The sequence below is a fragment of the Zonotrichia leucophrys genome, chromosome 9 (genome assembly GCF_028769735.1).
Source record: "Zonotrichia leucophrys gambelii isolate GWCS_2022_RI chromosome 9, RI_Zleu_2.0, whole genome shotgun sequence".
Lineage (NCBI taxonomy): Eukaryota > Metazoa > Chordata > Aves > Passeriformes > Passerellidae > Zonotrichia > Zonotrichia leucophrys.
The window spans coordinates 2,687,500-2,707,004 of NC_088179.1; the positions used below are offsets into that span (position 1 = coordinate 2,687,500).

Sequence of the window (19,505 nt, forward strand, 5' to 3'; positions counted from 1 at the left end):
GGGGTCCCATGTGCTCGCTGCTGCCTACTACACACACAGCGGGCTCACAGGCACTGCACACATCTCCATTCGCTCTACAGACTCGCCAATCTCACCCTTCCCTGCCACAATATTTCACAAAAGCAGCCTGGGGCTGCAAGAAATCCCAGCAAGAGATAGCTAACCTGTCACCCTCTGAACTGTGGCTTTGACTCTACCTTCTCTTTTCCCATGTCCTTTAATCATACTTGTGAACAGTGCATATTATATGGCTCTATGCAGATATTTACCGTATTGTGAAAAACGCCAATCACTTGTTTTTAAAATTCTAAAAGTTTAATAGAAATAAAATGGTTATAAAAATAGTAATACAATTAGAGTAATAGTAATTTGGACAAATTGAATTAGGACAATATGAGACAATAAATACAAAGAGTTACGGACGTCCGGGTACCTTTTTCTGGGCAGCACGACCCCGAAAAAGGACCCACGTTAACAGAGGATTAACCCTTAAAAACAACAGCCTGTTGCATATTCATACACCTCATACATGATGCATAAATTCCATTCAAACACAGGATTCTGTCTGGTCATCGTCAACTTCTTCCTTCTAATCCTAACAGTGCCTTTGAGGTGGGAAGAAGTTTATTTCTTCTGATAATGGAGCAATAAATTCTCTTTCTCTGAAAGATTCAGGTGTCCTGTGGCTGCTATCTCGCTGTGAGTCTGTTCTTTAAAAAAAGTCTCCCACATAGCATAGTTTCTATTTTAACATTTTGTTATAACCTAAAACTATATTTAACACACCACTTAAGAGAATGAATACAGCATTGCTTTCTAACACAACACATATCATATTCATTTTAATATTTGCAAAAAGCCAATTATAAAATACATGCATTTTCCACACATATGTATTTTGATGTATTGATTAGTAGTGCTGTATTAACATTTTAATAATATGATAAATGCAGTCTTGTAATTAAAAGATAACTTTTGTAGGTAAAATAAGAACTATGTTAGTGAGATTTTCTAAAGAAAGGAATGAGGCACTCACACCAGATAGCAGCCCAAGGACACCAAAATCTTTCAAACAAAAAGAATTTATTGCCTCTTATCAGAAGAAACAAACTTCTTCCCACCTCAAAGATGCTGTTAGGATTCAGAGGAAGAAGATGACGATGATCAGACAGAATCCTGGGTTTGAATGGAATTCATGCATCATGTATGAAGCGTATGAATATGCAACAGGCTGTTGTTTTTAAGGGTTAATCTTTGTTAACAGGTGTCAAAAAAGGTACCCAGACGTCCATAACTCTTTGTCTTTATTGTCTCATATGGTCGTAATAAAATTTGTTCAAATTATTATTACTCTAATTGTATTACTATTTTTATAACCATTTTATTACTCTTAAACTTTTAAAATCTTAAAAATGAGTGATTGGCGTTTTTCACAATACTTCACAGAGAGAAGTCTCAAAAGAAACATCCCTATCCCTTCACAAACAAAGCTCTAAGTGTCAGAAGACAGAGCTCAACAAGCAAAGGCAATGTAGCTTTGGTTCTACTTTAAAAAGTCAGTTCAACTTGAAAAAAGCCTTCCTTGCTAACCAACAATATTCCAGTCTGACCCCACAGCAGGGGTCAAGTTTAAGGCCACAGTTCAAGCAGGAAAGCAGACAGACACTTCTTACACAGGACACAAAACAGCAGCAGCGTTACTTTCAAGACCAACACTTTCTGCATTCAACTTCATCCATAACCAAAAGAACAAGTAAAAGCTCTTCAGAGTAATACAACAGTATCACAAAGAATAATAGGGATATTAATTGACTCCTCTGCTGTTCCGTGCTTGACAAGCTAAGTTAACAAAATGAGTATTTCAGCAGTTTAAAACTTGTACTACATGGATATAACTGAATGTGGAATGCAGTAAGACAATCCAGTTAAAAATCCCAATAATCCACCATCCTTATAGAGGAATTCTAGGCCATGCAATCCAAACTGGAGACAAAAATTCCTTTTCAGAAACACCTGATTACCTGGTAATTATGATGTGGTAATGTTATGAGTATAATACAGTGTCTACAGGACACTCATGCCAGCTATTACACAAGGCCTTGCTGAGAACATGACGTTCCTTTTAACATAGGCCAACCATAGCAACCCTATGGAAAACACTACAGTTGATCTAGACTAGTGATAATTTACTTGTTCTACTGGCTACCAGTAATCTTCTTGCTTTTAAACCACAACAAATATACCTCATCCCATGGTAACTTGCCCATTTCCTTATTCTTTGAGGGTTGAAAAAAAAGATTTTTTTTAATGCACTAAAGCATATTCTAATACTGTAAAGATGTTAGAGAAGTAAGGGTGTGGCAAGAACCCAGGAAAAAAAGAAAACTGTTTATCAGTCTGTATCTAAGCCAAACACTTCCTGGTCATAATAAACGTCTGAAGTAGAAGAAGAATCCAGAACTCTACTGCCAATCACTTTCCCCACTTCATTCTATCTTCATACTTTGAGACTAAACTCCATCAACAACTCAGTTTAATAGAAAAGCTTATTAATGTAAGAGCATACTGTTCAGGGAGAGGCTCAAGTAAGTTTATCAAGTAAACTGTGTTGTTACATACTTTAATCTTATGATCAGAGGAAGAAAAAGCACACAAGGTATTATGCCAAGACTATGCTGCCTCTAATGCCTCTCTGGAAATCCAAAAGGAGTAACAGTAAATTGTAAAAATAAAAATTACTTGGATTTTCACCGACAGAATTTGTTTGCTAGAAGGAATATAGGAAGTCTGTAACAAGTCCCACCAATGGACAAATAAAGAAAAATTCCAGCAAAACCATGCATTCTTTGAATTATAAATGAAACAAAAAAATACTTGTCAAGTCTGAAAAAGTGCACAAAAGCCAAAAACCTGCTTTCCATGCCTTTGCCTTCTGAACTACATCAAGCCAAACCACTTCTTCATGGGACAGACCATCCTCTTTCACTGCAGTGTTTGACATTTATGACACCCAACTACCTTGAAATACACACTTGAAATGTCCAAAACCTGAAAGTTTTGGTAGACTTTTTTCTTCTACTCCAGGCCAAAGGCCATCTCTTTTCCTCTGTGTGTTACTAGTGAGGTGAGCAACCTGCAGAGTCCAGAATCAGGACTGCACACCTCAGGACAGAGTCGTCACCACAAGACTAACATCCAGCTCTGCATGGAGCAAGGACACAGTCCAGTTCTACAGTGAAACTTCCTCACTTTGCAGAAACAATGCAAGTTTCAGAGACAAAGGCAAAACAGAAAGATCATAAAAGCACTCAAACACGTACAAGCATAAGCAAGAAGGAACTTGATGTTATAGTGCAACAATGTGGGCACTCTCCCTAACATCAATCAAACTGTGGCTGAAACAATACTGGCAACTTGGAAGGTTTTCTCACTATACTAGTCAGGTTTTTACTCTACTTCTGACATAACAGATACTCTTACCACTAGAATCATTAGAGAATTTCCACTTCTTTCCCTTTACTCATGAGAGCTATTCAATCTCAAATGTCCAAGACAACAAATCTCAAAGTCTTGCATTTGGAAAATAAAGAGATATGAGCAGATATCTCTGCTCATAAGAACAGAAACAGATATGAGCTTACAAGGAAGATGGAGAAAGACTTCTTATCAGTGCATATGGTGACAGGATGAAAGGCAGTGGTTTGAAACTGCAAGAGAGTAGACTTAGATTGGACACATGGATGAAACAGTTGGACTTAAGGATCTCAGAGGTCTTTTCCATACTTAATGGTTCTGTTTCTTTGATCTGAATCAATGCACTGCCTCAGCCAAGTTACTTTTTCACTGGACTACACTTACAAAGCCCTGTAGTTTCCCAAGTACCCAATACCTCACACCGACCTCCTGGGAGGCCTTTTTAAGCTCCTATGGTACACAGAGAAATGCTGTCCCATTATGAAAACGCTTACCCTATTGCGAAAAGTCAAATGTAAAGAGTCAGCTTGCCTGTTACCATGCTGCTCACCTATTTGCATGAAACTGTACTTACATAAAGCGTTTTGTAATCATGCATGTAACACTATGCACCTAATGTGAACAGCAGCACAGCCACACCGTCTCAAGGCACAGACTGTCCTTACAGCTACGGGCACCGCACAAAACAAATGGACAGCACCTGTTGCCTACTCTACCTGTAGCTCGCACATCTCAGCGGCGCTGAGATTGATACCCGCTGCCGCACGGTTCCTCCCGTGAAGCAGCCCGCCCGCCCGCCCGATGGGGCCCAGCTCGGTCCCCTCTCGGTGCCCCGGGACACGCGTGCTCTCCGCCGGTTCCCCCGCTCCGCACCCCGGGCACAGACGTGGCCGCAGCCCACGGCCGGCAGAGCAGAGCCCCACCGGGGGACCGGGTCCGGCCCCACCGCTTCCTCCCCCGCTCCGGGCCGGGGCCAGCGCCCCCTGCGCGCCTCTGCCCGGCCCCAGCGGGAGAGCCCAGCTGCCGTCCCGGCCCCGCTGGGGCTGTCCGTGCCGCCACTCCCGGGCGCTCTCCCGTCCACGTCCCGGGGGCCGTGCCGCACTGAGCCCCGCACCCCGCCCCGGGAGCGACTCACAGCCGGCCGCCGCTTCCCTCGCTGCGGTTTCACGGGCAGCGGGGGGGGCGTGTCACAGCCGCCCTTCGGAGGGAGCCCCGCGCGCCCCCGCTGCGGCGGGCCGGGGCCGGCAGCGGGACGGACCCCGCGGCACAAGGGGGACCCGAGCGCGCATCGTCCCGGCAACGGGAGAGCCCCGGCGCGAGGGTTACGTAACCTCGGCCCGGCAGGCGGGGGAGGTGGGAGAGCCCCTGTGCCCCCCGCGGCCGCCGCTCGCCACCCCCTCCCGTCGCTCCCCAAGGGTCCCCCAGCCCCTTCGGGCCGCGGGGAGCGCGCCCGGCGGGCCCCCACTCACCGCGCACGGCGCGTCCCACCGGCCCCGCGCCTCCCGGCTCGGGCTTCATACGGGCAGAAACGTGACCGGCCGCCGCGCGCCCGCCCCGCCCGCGCTCCCATTGGCCGCCGCCGCGTGACGCCAGCGAGACGCGCGGGCGGGGGCGGGGCGCGCGCCGCTGCCATTGGCCGCGCGGGCCGCCGCTCACTTTACATAAGCCTCACGTGTGGCACCATGTTTCCACCGACAGCCGCGGCCGCCTCCCGAGCCTGCCCCGCCGCCGGCCCGCCCCTCCCCTCCCCCGCGCCGCCACCGAGGTGCGCTCACCGCCGGCCCCCGCGCCGCCTCCCGCCGAAGCCGCGGTAGCTCCGCTCGCCTCCCCTCGCGCCCGCCGCCACCGCCGCTACGGGACCGCCGGGCCGGGGAGGATGGATTGGGGGGCAGCGGTCACGTGACGGCCCCGGGGAGAGCGGCTCCGCCCCCGCCCGCTCGGAGCCGCGTGTGACGTGTCGTGCGCGCGCGCGGGCGGGCAGGGACCGTTGGCGGCCGGGGCGCGCGCGCCGGGCCTGGCCCGGGCCCCTCAGCGCAGCTCGGGCCGGCCCGAGCGCCCCGCCAGGGCCCCCTGAGCGCTCACGGACACCGGCCGGGCCCGCGCAGGCCCCGCCGCAGCCCCCGAATCACCCTGCCGCCGCCGCTCGGTCCGCTTACATAAGGCAGCGGCGCCCGGATCCCATTTCCTGGTGCTGCCGCCCGCGCTGGGTGCACGCCCTGAAGTTTCGAAAGTGCCCCAGCGTATTGTTGAGGAGGCGCCGGGTCACAAAGCAAAGGGCAGCGCAGGAGAGCGCAGGGCTGCAGCTTTCTCCCGCACCGGCCCGCAGCATCAGCCTGAATATAACTACAGCAATGATTTAACTAAGAATTTCCGAGCTCTCAAACGTACTGTTCTTGGCAACAGCATTTCCACATGGTAACACGTCACTATACGATTGCTTTCAGTTCTGACTGTTTAAAGAAGTTTTTCATATTTATTAAAATAATATTTCCCCCTTGTGCTCAAGCAAAATATTCAGAGACCATTGACACTTCCCATCTCACAGTAAGGAAGAATTTAATGAGCTCTTGTACATTGGTCACACGGGTTTTCGCTCAGGCCCCTGCACCATCCATCCTACACTGGTGAGAGGACCTGAGCAGTTTGGTGAGATAACCCCATAACCCATTGCTGAACGCTTCTCCAGCCTCCACACCTTCCAAGGCTAGGCAGAGCAATCAGTACATGAGAAATTAATGTTAGTGTGTGTGTATTCTGAGCTTCCTGTGCCTTTCACTGTGGTAGATGGCTTTGCAAAGAGGGAACAGAGAATGTGCCAAAGCCACCTTTAGGCTGACAGCGTTTTACACTCACTGCATGCAGGCAGTTGCTCCATAGGATGAAGCCATCAGGGCTTCCACTGTTTATCTGCAGAATGAGGTTAATGCCGCTTCCCTCCCTCACTGCGGTGTTAAGGATAAGTCCATTAGGTACACAGATATTTATGCTCTGACTGTTACAGAAACAGCCTGCGAGTAAAGGACTGTGGAGTATTTAACTGCTGGGCAGCAGAGGGGGTGGGCAGCGGAAGCATTAGGACGAGATTCTGCTACTGGATTTGTTGCAATGCACAAGTCAGCTTACCAGGATACCATTCTTAGGTTGCACTCCTCTGAGGAGTCTAATTTTAAGATTAATCCTAATTAGGTAGTCTTTTTGTAGTTTAGTCTACCCGTTGTTGGTAGGCCTTCACATCCAGAACTTTACTGTCTTTTTACAAGTTCTCTGCTTTAGGGTTAAAGGGATGTAGAATAATATTCTTGGTTTCCATGGGATGTTGTTTTTCATGTTAGGTGTCAAAAATACGTGTCCCTGACTGTGTGCTAAGGGCTGTGGTCTGTTACCACAGACTCCAACTAAGGCACTTCAACCACAGCAAAACCTTGAGATCCACACTGTCCCCCACCCCATGAGTAGGATGACAAAGCATGGCACTAGAGCTAAATGAGTTCCCAGGATATGCCAGTCCTGGCAGAGGAGTAACCCCCACCACCACAAACAGCCAGTACCTTTCCCACCCTGCCTATCAGAGGCATTACTTGAGTTCTGCTTGTTTTAAACGGATACTAATCAATTGTACCAGTCAAGCTTATGGGAATAATTTAAAAGTTCTATTCATACCATCTTTTAGTAGTTACACCTTTATATTTAATGTACCAAAACCCAGGGTAAGCTGTGTTACTCAAAATGTGATTATGCACCCTGAACAAGTTCAGTCCAAATTCTGCAACTTCCAAAAAATTGGCACAAGAGAAATCATGTGTGTAGACACAAATTATTCCAGACACCTCCAATTTGGAATAACAAGAGTGGAGGCACATGGCTTCTAAAGGAGTGAATATTGCTATTGACTCATGTATTAAAGAACAAAGCAAAATAAAATTATTGCAAAATTTTATGGGCGCTGCATGTTTGTTTTGAAGGTCACTCTGTCTGGTAGGCAGTAGTAAAATACATATATACACACACAAATGGTTCTACAGAATATAAATCTTGTAAGAAAAGCATTAAAATGGTCAGGGTTTTTTTCCCAGCTTTGTTTATTTTGTGTGAGTGTGTGTGTTCAGTTGTAACTCTTGGAGCATGGCAGAACAAATCACTGCTGTGTTCAGCGAGCCCTTTGTGTGCCTCGCACACCTGGACCCCTTGTGGTGCTGCCCCAGGGCGGCTCTGCCCGGCGGGCTGGGCACAGCTCCGGGCACAGCTCAGGCACTGCCCAGGGCTGGGGCACAGGTCAGGCACTGCCCAGGGCTGGGCACAACTCGGACACTGCCCAGGGCTGGGGCACAGCTGCGGGCACAGCTCCGGACACTGCCTAGGGCTGGGGCACAGCTCGGACACTGCCCAGGTCAGGGCCACAGCTCTGGGCACAGCTCGGACACTGCCCAGGGCTGGCCGGGCAGAGCTCGGACACAGCTCCGGACACTGCCCAGGGCTGGGGCACAGCTCGGACACTGCCCAGGGCTGGGCACAGCTCGGACACAGCTCTGGGCACTGCCCAGGGCTGGCTGGGCACAGCTCGGACACTGCTCCGGCTCTGCCCGGCTCCCTCGTGCGGCCCCGCCGGGAAAATGCTGCTCCTGTGGGACTCCCTATGGATCCCGCTCATTCTCACACTTCTATCAGTAGATTTTTAGCCGCACACGCAAATGCCGAACCTTTTCTCAGCATTCATAAAAAGTAGAATGCTTAACTGAACCAATTCAGTCAGTTCTGATAAGCAGCAACGTATTGACAGTATCTACATTTTTAAAGGGGAAAAAATCCAAGTCTTTCAATGTGGAAAATTAATAATTTGAGACCACTAGGAAAACTACCTGAGGAAGTTAGGCAGCTTCCTATTTGCTAAGGAAATAAGTCTCCTCTTTTTGAACATCTATGCTTCCCTATCCACTTGTAGAGGTCTCCTGTTCCAAGATGCTCCACAGCACTGACGAAACTGTATATTATTAAAAAGAAAAACAATCAATACTTTACAGCTGGAGCCCACGTCTAATTCTTCATTTCCTAGGTCTAATTACTCACCATTTACAGTGACGCTGACAGACATTGATTCTTGCAAAGGTCCGGAAAGGCTTTTTTTGCTAATGAGCAAAAGTCGTCACTCTTACTCTCCATACAGACAAAAGGGGGAGGAAAGGAAAAAACCCACTATGCCCATTACCAGTAAATATACAGACAGGTTTTTCTAAAAGAATTGGAGAGTGTAGGAACAAACTGTAACAAATAGACAGCAATATCATACAGTTTTGAAAATGCTGTGATTAAAATGCAAAGGAATGTAAAAAACCCGATAAAGAACTTCAACTCAAGCAGCAAGTTCCTGAAATATGCTGCCATTCAAAAGTCCTTTGCACAAGTGTCTGCTTGTTGCCAGAGAGAAAACCTTTGCTGACAACTTCTGGGGAATGTAGGTTTTCATCCTGTCCCTATTCTTACTGTTTTCTAACTATTCTTATTAAATTCAGTTTCTGTTGGCAAATGCAGTGTAATTTTATGTTCCAAATATCTTGAAAAGTGGCACATGAAGGAGCCCTGAGTTGTTTTTTTAGAAGGATACAAATGGAAGGGGTGTATCTCCCCACTGTACCTCTATGTGCTCATCCCCAAGCTCATGAGCATGATTTTAGAAGCAGACAGCTCAGTGCATTCCAGGTCTGAGATCCTGCTGTTTAGTGTGCATTAGCAACTCATTTTCTGCAGTCAGCCTCACAGAAGGCTGAATGAAGAGAGCTTGAAATTGAATTCACAGTGCTGAAAAGGGGTTTAGAGCTTCCTGCATAACTCAGAGAGTGATAGTTTGTGATTTCACGGCCTGCCTCAGGTGATCAAAGTCCTTACACATCCACCAAAAGGAACAGTCCTACCACCTCCACTGAGTTAAAAATCAGTGATTATGCAACTGTGCTGTTAGTTAGGTTAGGAAACCAACTTGACTGAAAATATCCCATGAAAGAAGTTTTTGGTTGGATTACATCACAGCTGTGGGAGCACAAAAGCCAAACCAAAACAGGATCAAAGAACATATTTTGAGCTGGAGCGAGGATCCAAGACCAAGAGGAACATCAAATTACAGAGTTAGGCACTTAAAATGAAATTTGCATGTCATTAGATTAGCATGAGAGAGCTAATAAGAGATGCCAAGCAGGAAAGTGCATCCTTTTTCTTGCCTACTGTGTTGGATTTATATATCCTCTTCTGCCCTGATAGAAAGTGATCACATCTTGGGCTTCACCATTCAAAATCATCCAGACATTTATGCCAAAGAACGCTTTCACAGCATTTCTGAGCTGATCTAACATTTCACTTCCATCAAGGGGTTGGCACCACTGCCACCAAGTCCTCATGGCTGTGTGGTCTTGACTGTTCCTTTTCCCACTCTGCTGCTTCCTTGGCCCCTCAGAGAGTCAGTTTAATTTGTTAATCTCTCAGAAAGCTCCCTGGGTTTGTTTTTCTGCCTGTAAGCTACTGAGAACGTACATTCCCAAGTCCAGGTATGCCATGGACAGGGCATTGAAAATCTCTTTTAAAGGCAATGAGACTGCAGAAAATATTTCCACAGCTTTTGATACCTGAGGCATACTCCTTTCTGGATAAATGTGCCCGTATTTAGCAGGTGTTCTTGAGACACCCAAATTCTTCAACACACACCTGAGCATCCAGGCTTAGGACATGGTGCTGGACTTGCACCACAGTGTATTCCAACCCTTGCCTCCACACTGGTTCCTAATGCACACTCTTTGCATTGATTTCAGCTCTGCATTTGCTGATCAGAGTCAGTTTTCTGCCCTCCATCGTGTTTGTGATCTGTTTTGGCCTCACAGCTGCAGAGGGAAATGTTACCAATCTCTTGCAGGGACATAGAGACAAACCTTCCTTCACAAACAGAATAAGGGTAGAGAGACAACATCTGGGTACTGACTTCCCCACCAGTGAGCATTTATGCAATTTTTATTAAATAATCATTACATAAAGTGTTGGATTAGGTCTTGGCATGGGATTGGAGCTGGACTCGCTCACAGGTAAGCTGACAATCACCGTGCCAGGGAGTCGTGCTGCTGCTCTCAGATTCTGGGAATTGAGGCACCGTCCCTCCTTACTTTGTTTTCATTTTTAACAAATATTATAGCATTAACAGATTATAACAAAAACACTTGTAAGAAGCTGGATGCTAAGTGGCAAACTAGCTGGAAGCGTTGCAGCACAGTGACTGCCCTCCCTGCCACAGTCCCGGCCTGACTCCAGCCAGACTCTCAGCCACTCCTTCCACAACAGTGCTAATTATAGACCGGTGATTTGTGCTTGTTGAGGAAGGAAGAGCCAAATTTTAAATGGGAAAGAGTGTCTTTCTGTATAATTCTGGAGAGTGTCTCTTAATTAAAACCACTTCATTTTCAGATTGGATTTCCCATTACTCCTCTGTGTCAATTAATTTTCCGGCTTTCGTTCACACTTGAGCTGTTTTGAGTTGCTCGTTGCTGCTGCTGAAGTCAGAGAAAGCTTGGGTTTGTTTTCAGGACTTTTTGTGTTCAGTGACTGCCTGAGTTTGCTTCAGGAAGAAAACCTGATGTACCTGGCCACACTGCTGAAAACAAAGCAGAGATTTTAATAATCAGGCATTGCAAAAGTCCCTTGTACTGAGTCAATTTGAGAAACTTCAGAAAACAAAGTTTTATAGATGTTATCAATAAATAGTTTCTGATAAGTGATCAGAAATTGTTTTGGGTTAATTCTAATCAATTAGAAGGAAAAGAGAAAGGACAGCTCACTTTGCACACTGTCATTGAAACACAGAACCAGGGGACGAAGGATTGATACAAAGTGTGTTTGAATAAATCCTTTTGATATAAACAGCTTTGGCAATTGCTCAAGACAGTAACTAAACCAAAGGGGGCAGAAATCTTTCCCGTCTTTGTTGATTATCTGGTATTTAATTGGTATGAGCTTAACTACAGTCCTTTACTAAGTGCAGATCTGGGGACAAAATCCTCAACCACCTCGTTTCCTGAGTGTAAAATTTCTTGAGAATGATGTGGCTGGAATATCCTTGGGATTTCTTCCTATCTGTCAGTAGACAATAAATTTAAAATTACCATGTGAACGGGGAGAAGCAAACAAGCAGACAAAATCAAAATGATCACATGAGCTTTTTTACACAGAAACCAACTAAAATATAGTACTCAATTGCCATAATGAGATATATTCTATACACTTACAACATGTCATACCTCATTAGCAGTAGAACAACTCCGGAATTCAATGCTTTTGTTGTGTAACTTCACAATAAGAAAAAAAATCAAAGTAGTTTAAGTCAGTGACTAGAAAAAAATAAAAACCCAAACCAAACTAAACCAAACCTTTCCATTTCTTAAAGGAAAATGGTTAAATGACATTTTAAAAAAGGCAGGAATTAGTAATCCTAAGTAATATTATTTATTTGTTGTTCCTTAGAGGAAAGGCTGTGCTACATGAAAGCAAAGGAACTATATTTGACAAAAATGGAGTAGCCAGAACAAAACAGAAAGATGAAAGAAATCTTATTTTGCCAAAAAAGCCTAGTTGTGAGGTATGCCTTCCATACACATTTATAAAAATGCTGCTCTATCTATGGACATATTTATACAAAATATGCTTGAAAATTGCACTGGGCCCATCCAAGCACAGCCACTGCTCCTGAGGTGAATGCATTCCCTTGTTTCCCATTTGGGATGCCACAGCAATCCTGTACTATCAGTTCCATATTTCTCTATCTGTGGACATATGGTTACTCCACAGTGCTGCTGCTGCCCCCCTAACTCTTGGTGCCTTGAAGTGTTTCCTCATGTGCTCCCCCACTCATGGCACTGGTAGAAAGAGGAGCATTTTCCACTGCAGAAAGACTTTGTACCTTCACTGTGTTGGTTTCCCTGTAGTCCCATCTGGGATTCCCTATCAAGGGATACCTAACTCAGGTTAGAGGAGGGTTAAAAGCAAACAGGTGTTTTGATTAAACTGCACAGCTCGTGTTTAAAGACTGGGCTAATCTACTTCAGCTGTGGCTGGAATATCCTTGGGATTTCTTCCAACTCTTACAACTCCCCTCGACTCCTTATTCTAGCCCTACTCTCCACTATTCTCGTCACATTCCAATGATGACATGACATTGTACGAGAAAGCACATTCCAAGGTCACCATAGGCAGAGAGGATGCTGTCCTACTCTTCAAGGCACTTCAGAAAGCAAACTGAAAAAGGGAATTTTTAAAATGACAGGTGAATTTTTTAAATGAGAGATTTTGGACTTCACTGGAACCTAATAACCAGTGAATCAACTTTTCTTGTCGTACACTGACTTACTACTGAGAAAACATCTCCTCAAGTTCTAAAATGCAATTAAAGCTCTTTATGTCCCATAAACTTGGTCATTAGAACTTGGATTCAGGTCCCTCAGAAGGACAAATCAGTGTAGATGACCAGAGATGTGGCACTTTCCACATCATGAGGCCCTTACACCACACCTGGAATTGTGAGCTGGAGAATCTTGCAATTCACACTGAGTTAATGTCAAATGTCAGTTACAGCAGCCAAATCTATCTGAATGAAGTTTTTCCCAGCCACACATTGGGTGACAGTACAATGAATTTTATAGGGAGACTATTAACAAAATATACTTGAAAATTGCCCTGGGCCCATCCAAGCACAGCCACTGCTCCTGAGGTGGGTGCATTCCCTTGCTTCCCATTTGGGATGCCATGGCAATCCTGTACTATCAGTCCTCTACAATCAAAGTGAAACAACAGGACAAGAACTAGTATGAGGACTTGTGTATTCCACATTCAAAAATCATGCTACTATTTGCATAATTTAATAGCTTCATCTGAAACAAAACCTCAGTTCCCCTCATATAATTAAGATTTTTTCTCTGTTGTTAATGGCATTGGTGAAGATTTTATAATGCCAAGAATATTTTACAAATAAAGCTCTAATTTTCAAAGTTTACCCTGCTATATTGTAATTTCTATTGTCTACTTTGTCAAAAACTTTTATCAAAGTGATAACTAATTTACCGCAAGGTGGAAAGGCAAAAGCATGCCAGGAATTAATTTCTTAGCTCATTGTTAAGAAAACAAAGTGTGGAAGTTGAACACTCTTGTATGTGAAGCTACACAACCAAGTTTTGATGGTCAAATTAGATGCAAATCTCCTTATTTTCAGAATCCTGTTCTCATCTGAATACCATCATTAAGATAAACATGGATAATGGTCTCTGCAGCACACCAGCATTTAGCATTTGTAAAGCTTTTTGGTGTTAGATCCAGGACACAGAGCCATCCATTGCTGTTGTAAGTGTTGGCATGTCCATGTCTGCTGTGGAGGTGACTGCAGTGTGAGGGCTGGGACACCCCCAGAGAAAAGGGAATTGCTGTGGAGCTCTGGTTTCAAACGTGCTCCTGCAGCACAGGAAGGGGTGTGTGAGAACACTGTGCAGAGCTCCCTGGAGAACTCTCTGTTCTCCCCTCAGTTCTACTTTACTGACTTTGGAGAAACCAGTTATTAGAAAGGAAGGTAGGGAATGTTCTTAAGTGAGTCATGTTTGTTCTGTGACTGTCAGACTGCATCCACAACTGGTCGAGTAGCTCCATTCAGCTGTGAGCTCATTCCCATGCAGCACATGACACAGGGAGCCTTTGTACAGCTGCAGGCAACATGCTTCACGTTGGCTCCTGGCTTTGGAGGTTGTGGAAAATGCATGGATTTCATGATCGGCTTTTCACAAATATTAAAATGAATGTTATATGTGTTGTGTTAGAAAGTAATGCTGTATCAATTCTCTTAAGTAGTTAAATATAGTTTTAGGTTATAAAAAAATGTTAAAATAGAAACTATGCAATGTAGGATACCTTTCTTTAAAGAAAGGACTCACAGTGAGATAGCAGCCACAGGACACCTGAATCTTTCAGAGAAAAAAAAATTTATTGCCTCTAAGGCGCTGTCAGGATTCAGAGGAAGAAGCTGACACTGACCAGACAGAATCCTGTGTTTGAATGGAATTTATGCATCATGGATGAGGTGTATGAATATGCAACAGGATGTTGTTTTTAAGGGTTAATCCTCTGTTAATGGGTGTCCTTTTTCGGGGTCGTGCTGCCCAGAAAAAGGTACCCGGACGTCTGTAACACTTTGTCTCCATTGTCTCATATTGTCCTAATCCAAATTGTCCAAATTATTATTACTCTAATTGTATTACTATTTTTATAACAATTTTTATTACTATTAAACTTTTAAAATTTTAAAAACAAGTGATTGGCGTTTTTCACAGAGGTGCTGCTGGAGGCATCAACAGGCACTTCATGTCAATGCAGAGTTTTCTGATGCTTGCAAGAGCACAGGACAGGCCCAAAACACACAAGAAACTCACAGCCTTTCATTTGAAGACCAAGATGAGTTTATATTTAATACTTGTTTATAAACAAGAGTTTCAAGATTCTATTAATGTCAAACAAGACAACATGATCAGTCAGCTTGAGCAATGCCAAAACAGAATGTCAATGTGCAAGAAGCAGCTCTGGAAGCATCGGGATAATGCAAAGATGGCTTAGGCAAAGTGTGCAACTTTTGTAGCTCGACACAAATCATCTAATTACTTTTTTCCATAGAGGAATTGGGGAATTTAAGAGTTAATGAACTTACTTGAGAAGTAATAGCTGTTCAAGAGAAGAGGGAGAACAATATTTCATTCAGCACCATGAAACAGAGAACAGGTGGGATGAAGCAAAGAGGAAGAGTGAGACAATGACAAACCCACAAAAAAAAAATGCAGTTATGTTTGAAAACACTTGAGAAATTTGAAGCCTTGGCTAAAGAAACTGATGTACAAGAGATGAAAAAGAGTTCTGAAAAACTTTTTAAATGAATGCCACTTACAGCAGAATGGCTAACTCAAGGGGTGGACAATGCACTTTAATCCCATACAGACAAATTGTGACCAAATTTATTTTGCATTTGAGATTGAGTCTGACCCTCTTGGCCTATGTTGGTATTATTTGTGAAATAAATTCACTGGAGCTCCTGCTGTCACAGTGCAGTGCTGCCTGCACTGACTGCCCCTGTTTGGCATTGCCAGGCTGGCACCATGGCATGGTGGTGGCTCTGCCCGCTGGATGCCTCCTGGCACCAGCAGAATCCCTTCAGAGAGCTGCCTGCACTGCTGGACAGCTGAAACCAATAAACTTGGGGCTTTTTGTTCCTTGGGGTTTTCCCCTCCATTAAAATCAAGACAACATTTCTTTTTAAATATTTACTTATTTATCTATGGGGAAGGAAAGTTTAAAGACAGCCTGCTTTCTGGGATTGCAGATATACAGTGATGTGCCCACCCTTGTCAGGGTATTTTGAGGGGCAGAGATGGTTCTGCAGATCCCACAGGAGGCTCCCAAAGATTGTGCTGTGGGCTGCAAAGAGAAAACAATCAGGAATAGAAGATGCTGGTTGGAGTGGATTGAATTTTGACTCTGTGGGAATCTACAAAATTAGAGGGCTTTGAGAAAGCTGCAAAAGGCACAAGACAGTGATTTGAGCTAAGCAGCAGCCATGAGATTGGTCAGCAGAAAAATTATTTAAACTGTAGAAAAGCAAAGACAAATAGAATAATGGTCTGTGTATTAATGCTTGTCTAGAATAAGTCCCTAAGCTACAGAAAAGTTTATCTAGCAAGATATTAGGAAGATTGAAGCTTAATAATGGAGCTCTGAGCATTGTGTTTTAAGGCTCACAAGCAGGTATTGTATTTGAAATAAGCAAGCATTGTTTAACCAAAGGTACGCGTGCTTATAGTGGTTAGATAGAACTACTGTCAATGTGCTTTTGCTTTGTGTGATTGGTAAAAAAACTTTTATAAAGTAAGTTGTAACATTAAGTTCTTGTTCTGCTGCCTGGGATGTGAGCTGCTGGCATCTTCCCATTGCCATAACCATGTAATGAGGCTGATGCTGGAAAATCAAACAGCTCAAGGCCTGTTTCCAGCAGTCCTGTCCCGTTTGTGATTTGTACACAGACCCTGGCCAGCGTCAGACTCCTCCCTCATGTCTGGGCCAAATAGGAGCAGACAGGTTTTATGCTGTTTTATGCTTTTTAATGATTTTGTGCCTTTTGCTTCCTCTCATGTTCCAGGCTCACACCATGATGTGTTCTACAAGGCTGGAGAAGTGTTCAGCTGCACTTAACTGGGGATTAATGATCTACCCAAAGGCCATTTTTAATCAAGCCCAGACACAGGGATACCTTGTCTTAATGGCACAGACAGAAGACACTTCAATACCCTACATGAGAGCTGATAAATCTCCATATAGGCAAGGGAAGCCCATAATGGGCCCAGCAGCACCACTTACACAGCCAGGCTTGGCTTTCTCACTCCACACAGTTTCAAACTGCAGGCTCACTGCAGAAGATGTGGGCTGGCTCTGTCTGTGCTAAAGACTGGCCTTGAGGATACTTGTGCTTACAGCTGTCCAAAGATGCCTTTTCTTCTTAACAAAATGTTTTTTTCATCTAGCTGCCAACCCTAGGCATCCTGAAAGAATAGTACTTCCAACAGGTATTCAAAGAGAACAGAGATGCCTGAGTAGTCAAGAAATGCCCAGCTAGTGAGTGCAGTAGGCAGGTTTTTTTCACAGACATCTTTTTATGAAAAATCCTTTCCTTGGGATTTTTCCTCCTGAGAAGCTGGGAGGCCTCAGGAACAAAATGTAAACAATGGTTATCTGCTGCTGTGGAATGCAACAGGTGCATCTGGGATTGGTCTCATGTGGTTGTTTCTAATTAATGGCCAATCACAGTCAGCTGGCTCGGACTCTCTGTCCCAGACACAAGCCTTTGCTATCATTCTTTCCTTTTCTATTCTTAGCCTTCTGATGAAATCCTTTCTTCTATTCTTTTAGTATAGTTTTAATATAATATATATCATAAAATAATAAATCAAGCCTTCTGAAACATGGAGTCAGATCCTCATCTCTTCCCTCATCCTGGGACCCTTGTGAACACCATCACACTAAACTGTAGAGGTAAGAAAAAGAGATTAAAAGACTCAGCAGGTGTAACAGGATGATGAGGATGACTGCCATGGAGGCTGAAGGGTAAAGGCAGCTGTGAGAAATTCTGTGGTGGTAGTAAGATATTTCAGGTTTTTTCAATGCAGACACCAGAACATTTGTTCCACCACGTACAGCATTTGGCAAACCTTTACTCAGGAGCTGAGAACTGCAATGGTCAGAAGAGATGGAACAGGCAAATGTGCATGGAGGGACTGTCAGGATGCTCCAGGAGGACATGGGCAGTTGAACTGAAGGAAAACAGCAAACAGCAGAGTAAGAACTATACTTTGTGCCCAGATAGGATGCAGAACAATAAAAAGAGGTTTTAAGCCAGCTCAGATCGAGCTTTCTAGAGGAATGAAGCATGCCAAGAGCTCTGTGGTTATGAAATGATGGCTGATAAGCAGGTAAAAGGATAGCAAAACGAATTCAGACACTTCCTGGTGATAACATGATTGAACTTTGCCACTGAAACTTGTAGGTGTCTTCAGTGTCAGACATTTAAAGGAGATTAAAAGTATTCTTTGCCAGGGCAATATGTGCATTGCAATTACTGGTTTATATTTCAATCACTATTAACCCCAGTGTTCCTTGGGGTATGACAGTTTCAGATGCTTCTTTTCTGCATCCTATCCAGAATTGAGCTGACTTACTGGACAGTCTGATCTGAGAGAAGCAATTCCTTCTTGTCTCCCTGGTTGTTTGACTCAGACTAGTGAGAATTTTTGGTTTTCTCTCTTCTGTACCTTTCTTGGATCAGTAGAGAGGAAGTTTAACAAAACGTGGATTGGTGCAGGGCTGTGTGGTGCTGGCAACATCCCTGACCTAGGCAGCTCTTCCAGTGCACAGTCTAAGTGGGTTATCACAGATTATATCACAGGAGCATGCACTGGATGGTACTGGGGAGCCTTTCCAGCTCCTGCTGTAACTGGGCTTTGGAACAGGTGTTTTCTAGGCTGAACCATAGAAGGTGTAAATAGCTTGATGCTGTATTGTACATTTTCTGGTAAAAAGAACAACCTGCCAGTCATTAGGTAAGTACTGGAAGTGAAATTATCCAACCCACTGACTACATTCTACAGAGTCATTCTGCATTATGGCCAACAGGATGTAGAAACACCAGGCCTTGCCTTTCTAAAGCAGTCAGCCAGCAGCTGTTAAATCCTAATTACACTGTTCAGATGATAAGGGAGAAGACAAGGGTGTTATTTCTGCAGAACAATTCCAAAAACTGCCCCTTAAAAGTGTAATAGCTCAGTGCCAGGAAATTCCCCTAGTAAAATGTACTGGTTATGGTTACCACAGCGTGGCAAGAGCTCTTGATGATAGCTGCCCAACCACAGACAGTGTCACAAGGTTTTGTTCCTCTAGATTACAAACTCCTGGGAAAGCAAAAAAAAGCTGCCTCAGATCTACAGTATTTACCATTCTCTTGCCCTCTTTCTTATGGAACTTGAGCAGTTTACCAACATTTCTTCTCAGATTGCAGTTTTGACCATCTTTAGTCATGTGAGACTTTTTTTTGACATAATTTAAAACTGTCAGAACACTTAGAAGCATTTATTCATTCACTTACCTTCAGGTACTTCAGCTTATAAAGCAGAGTGTGCAAGCACTTCAGGAATTGTTTTGTCTTTGAACTGTCTTGTATTGACTTTCCAAAGCAGGTGCATCTCCCAAGAGCTCATCACCCCACACAATTTAATAATCCCTAGGACTCAGTTCTTCTTTCTTCTCCCCAAACTGCCATGAGTTATGCAAATCTATCTGACCAGAATGAAAGATAGATTTTTCATATAATCTTACTGATTCTTCCATATCCATGTAAATATCTCCATAATTTTAAACATAACTTCATTTTCACTTGGTTTTATCATTTGCTAGAATTCTATGTAAGCTCAAAAGTCAGAAATTGGGATTTTTTT

At 44.1% G+C, this 19,505-nt stretch overlaps 1 protein-coding gene and 1 long non-coding RNA gene across 5 annotated transcripts in view; both read right to left on the reverse strand.

Moving 5' to 3' along the window:
- PER2 (period circadian regulator 2) overlaps nt 1–5,318 on the reverse strand; it is a 48,817-nt gene extending 43,499 nt beyond the window's left edge. For 3 of the 4 annotated variants that reach the window (XM_064720886.1, XM_064720888.1, XM_064720889.1), the window contains exon 1: nt 4,944–5,020. The gene's annotated coding sequence lies outside the window, so the exon portion shown is untranslated. Of the gene's footprint in view, nt 1–4,943; nt 5,021–5,249 lie in introns of those variants that run through there. The other variant, XM_064720887.1, reaches the window with a different exon arrangement.
- A 5,126-nt stretch (nt 5,319–10,444) lies between these two features.
- Nucleotides 10,445–12,475, reverse strand: LOC135451844 (uncharacterized). Its single transcript, XR_010441445.1, has 3 exons — nt 12,401–12,475; nt 11,742–11,789; nt 10,445–11,098 (listed from the first exon to the last, which is right to left on the reverse strand). It is a non-coding gene; the product is annotated as an uncharacterized LOC135451844 (long non-coding RNA).
- Nucleotides 12,476–19,505: the final 7,030 nt, after the last annotated feature.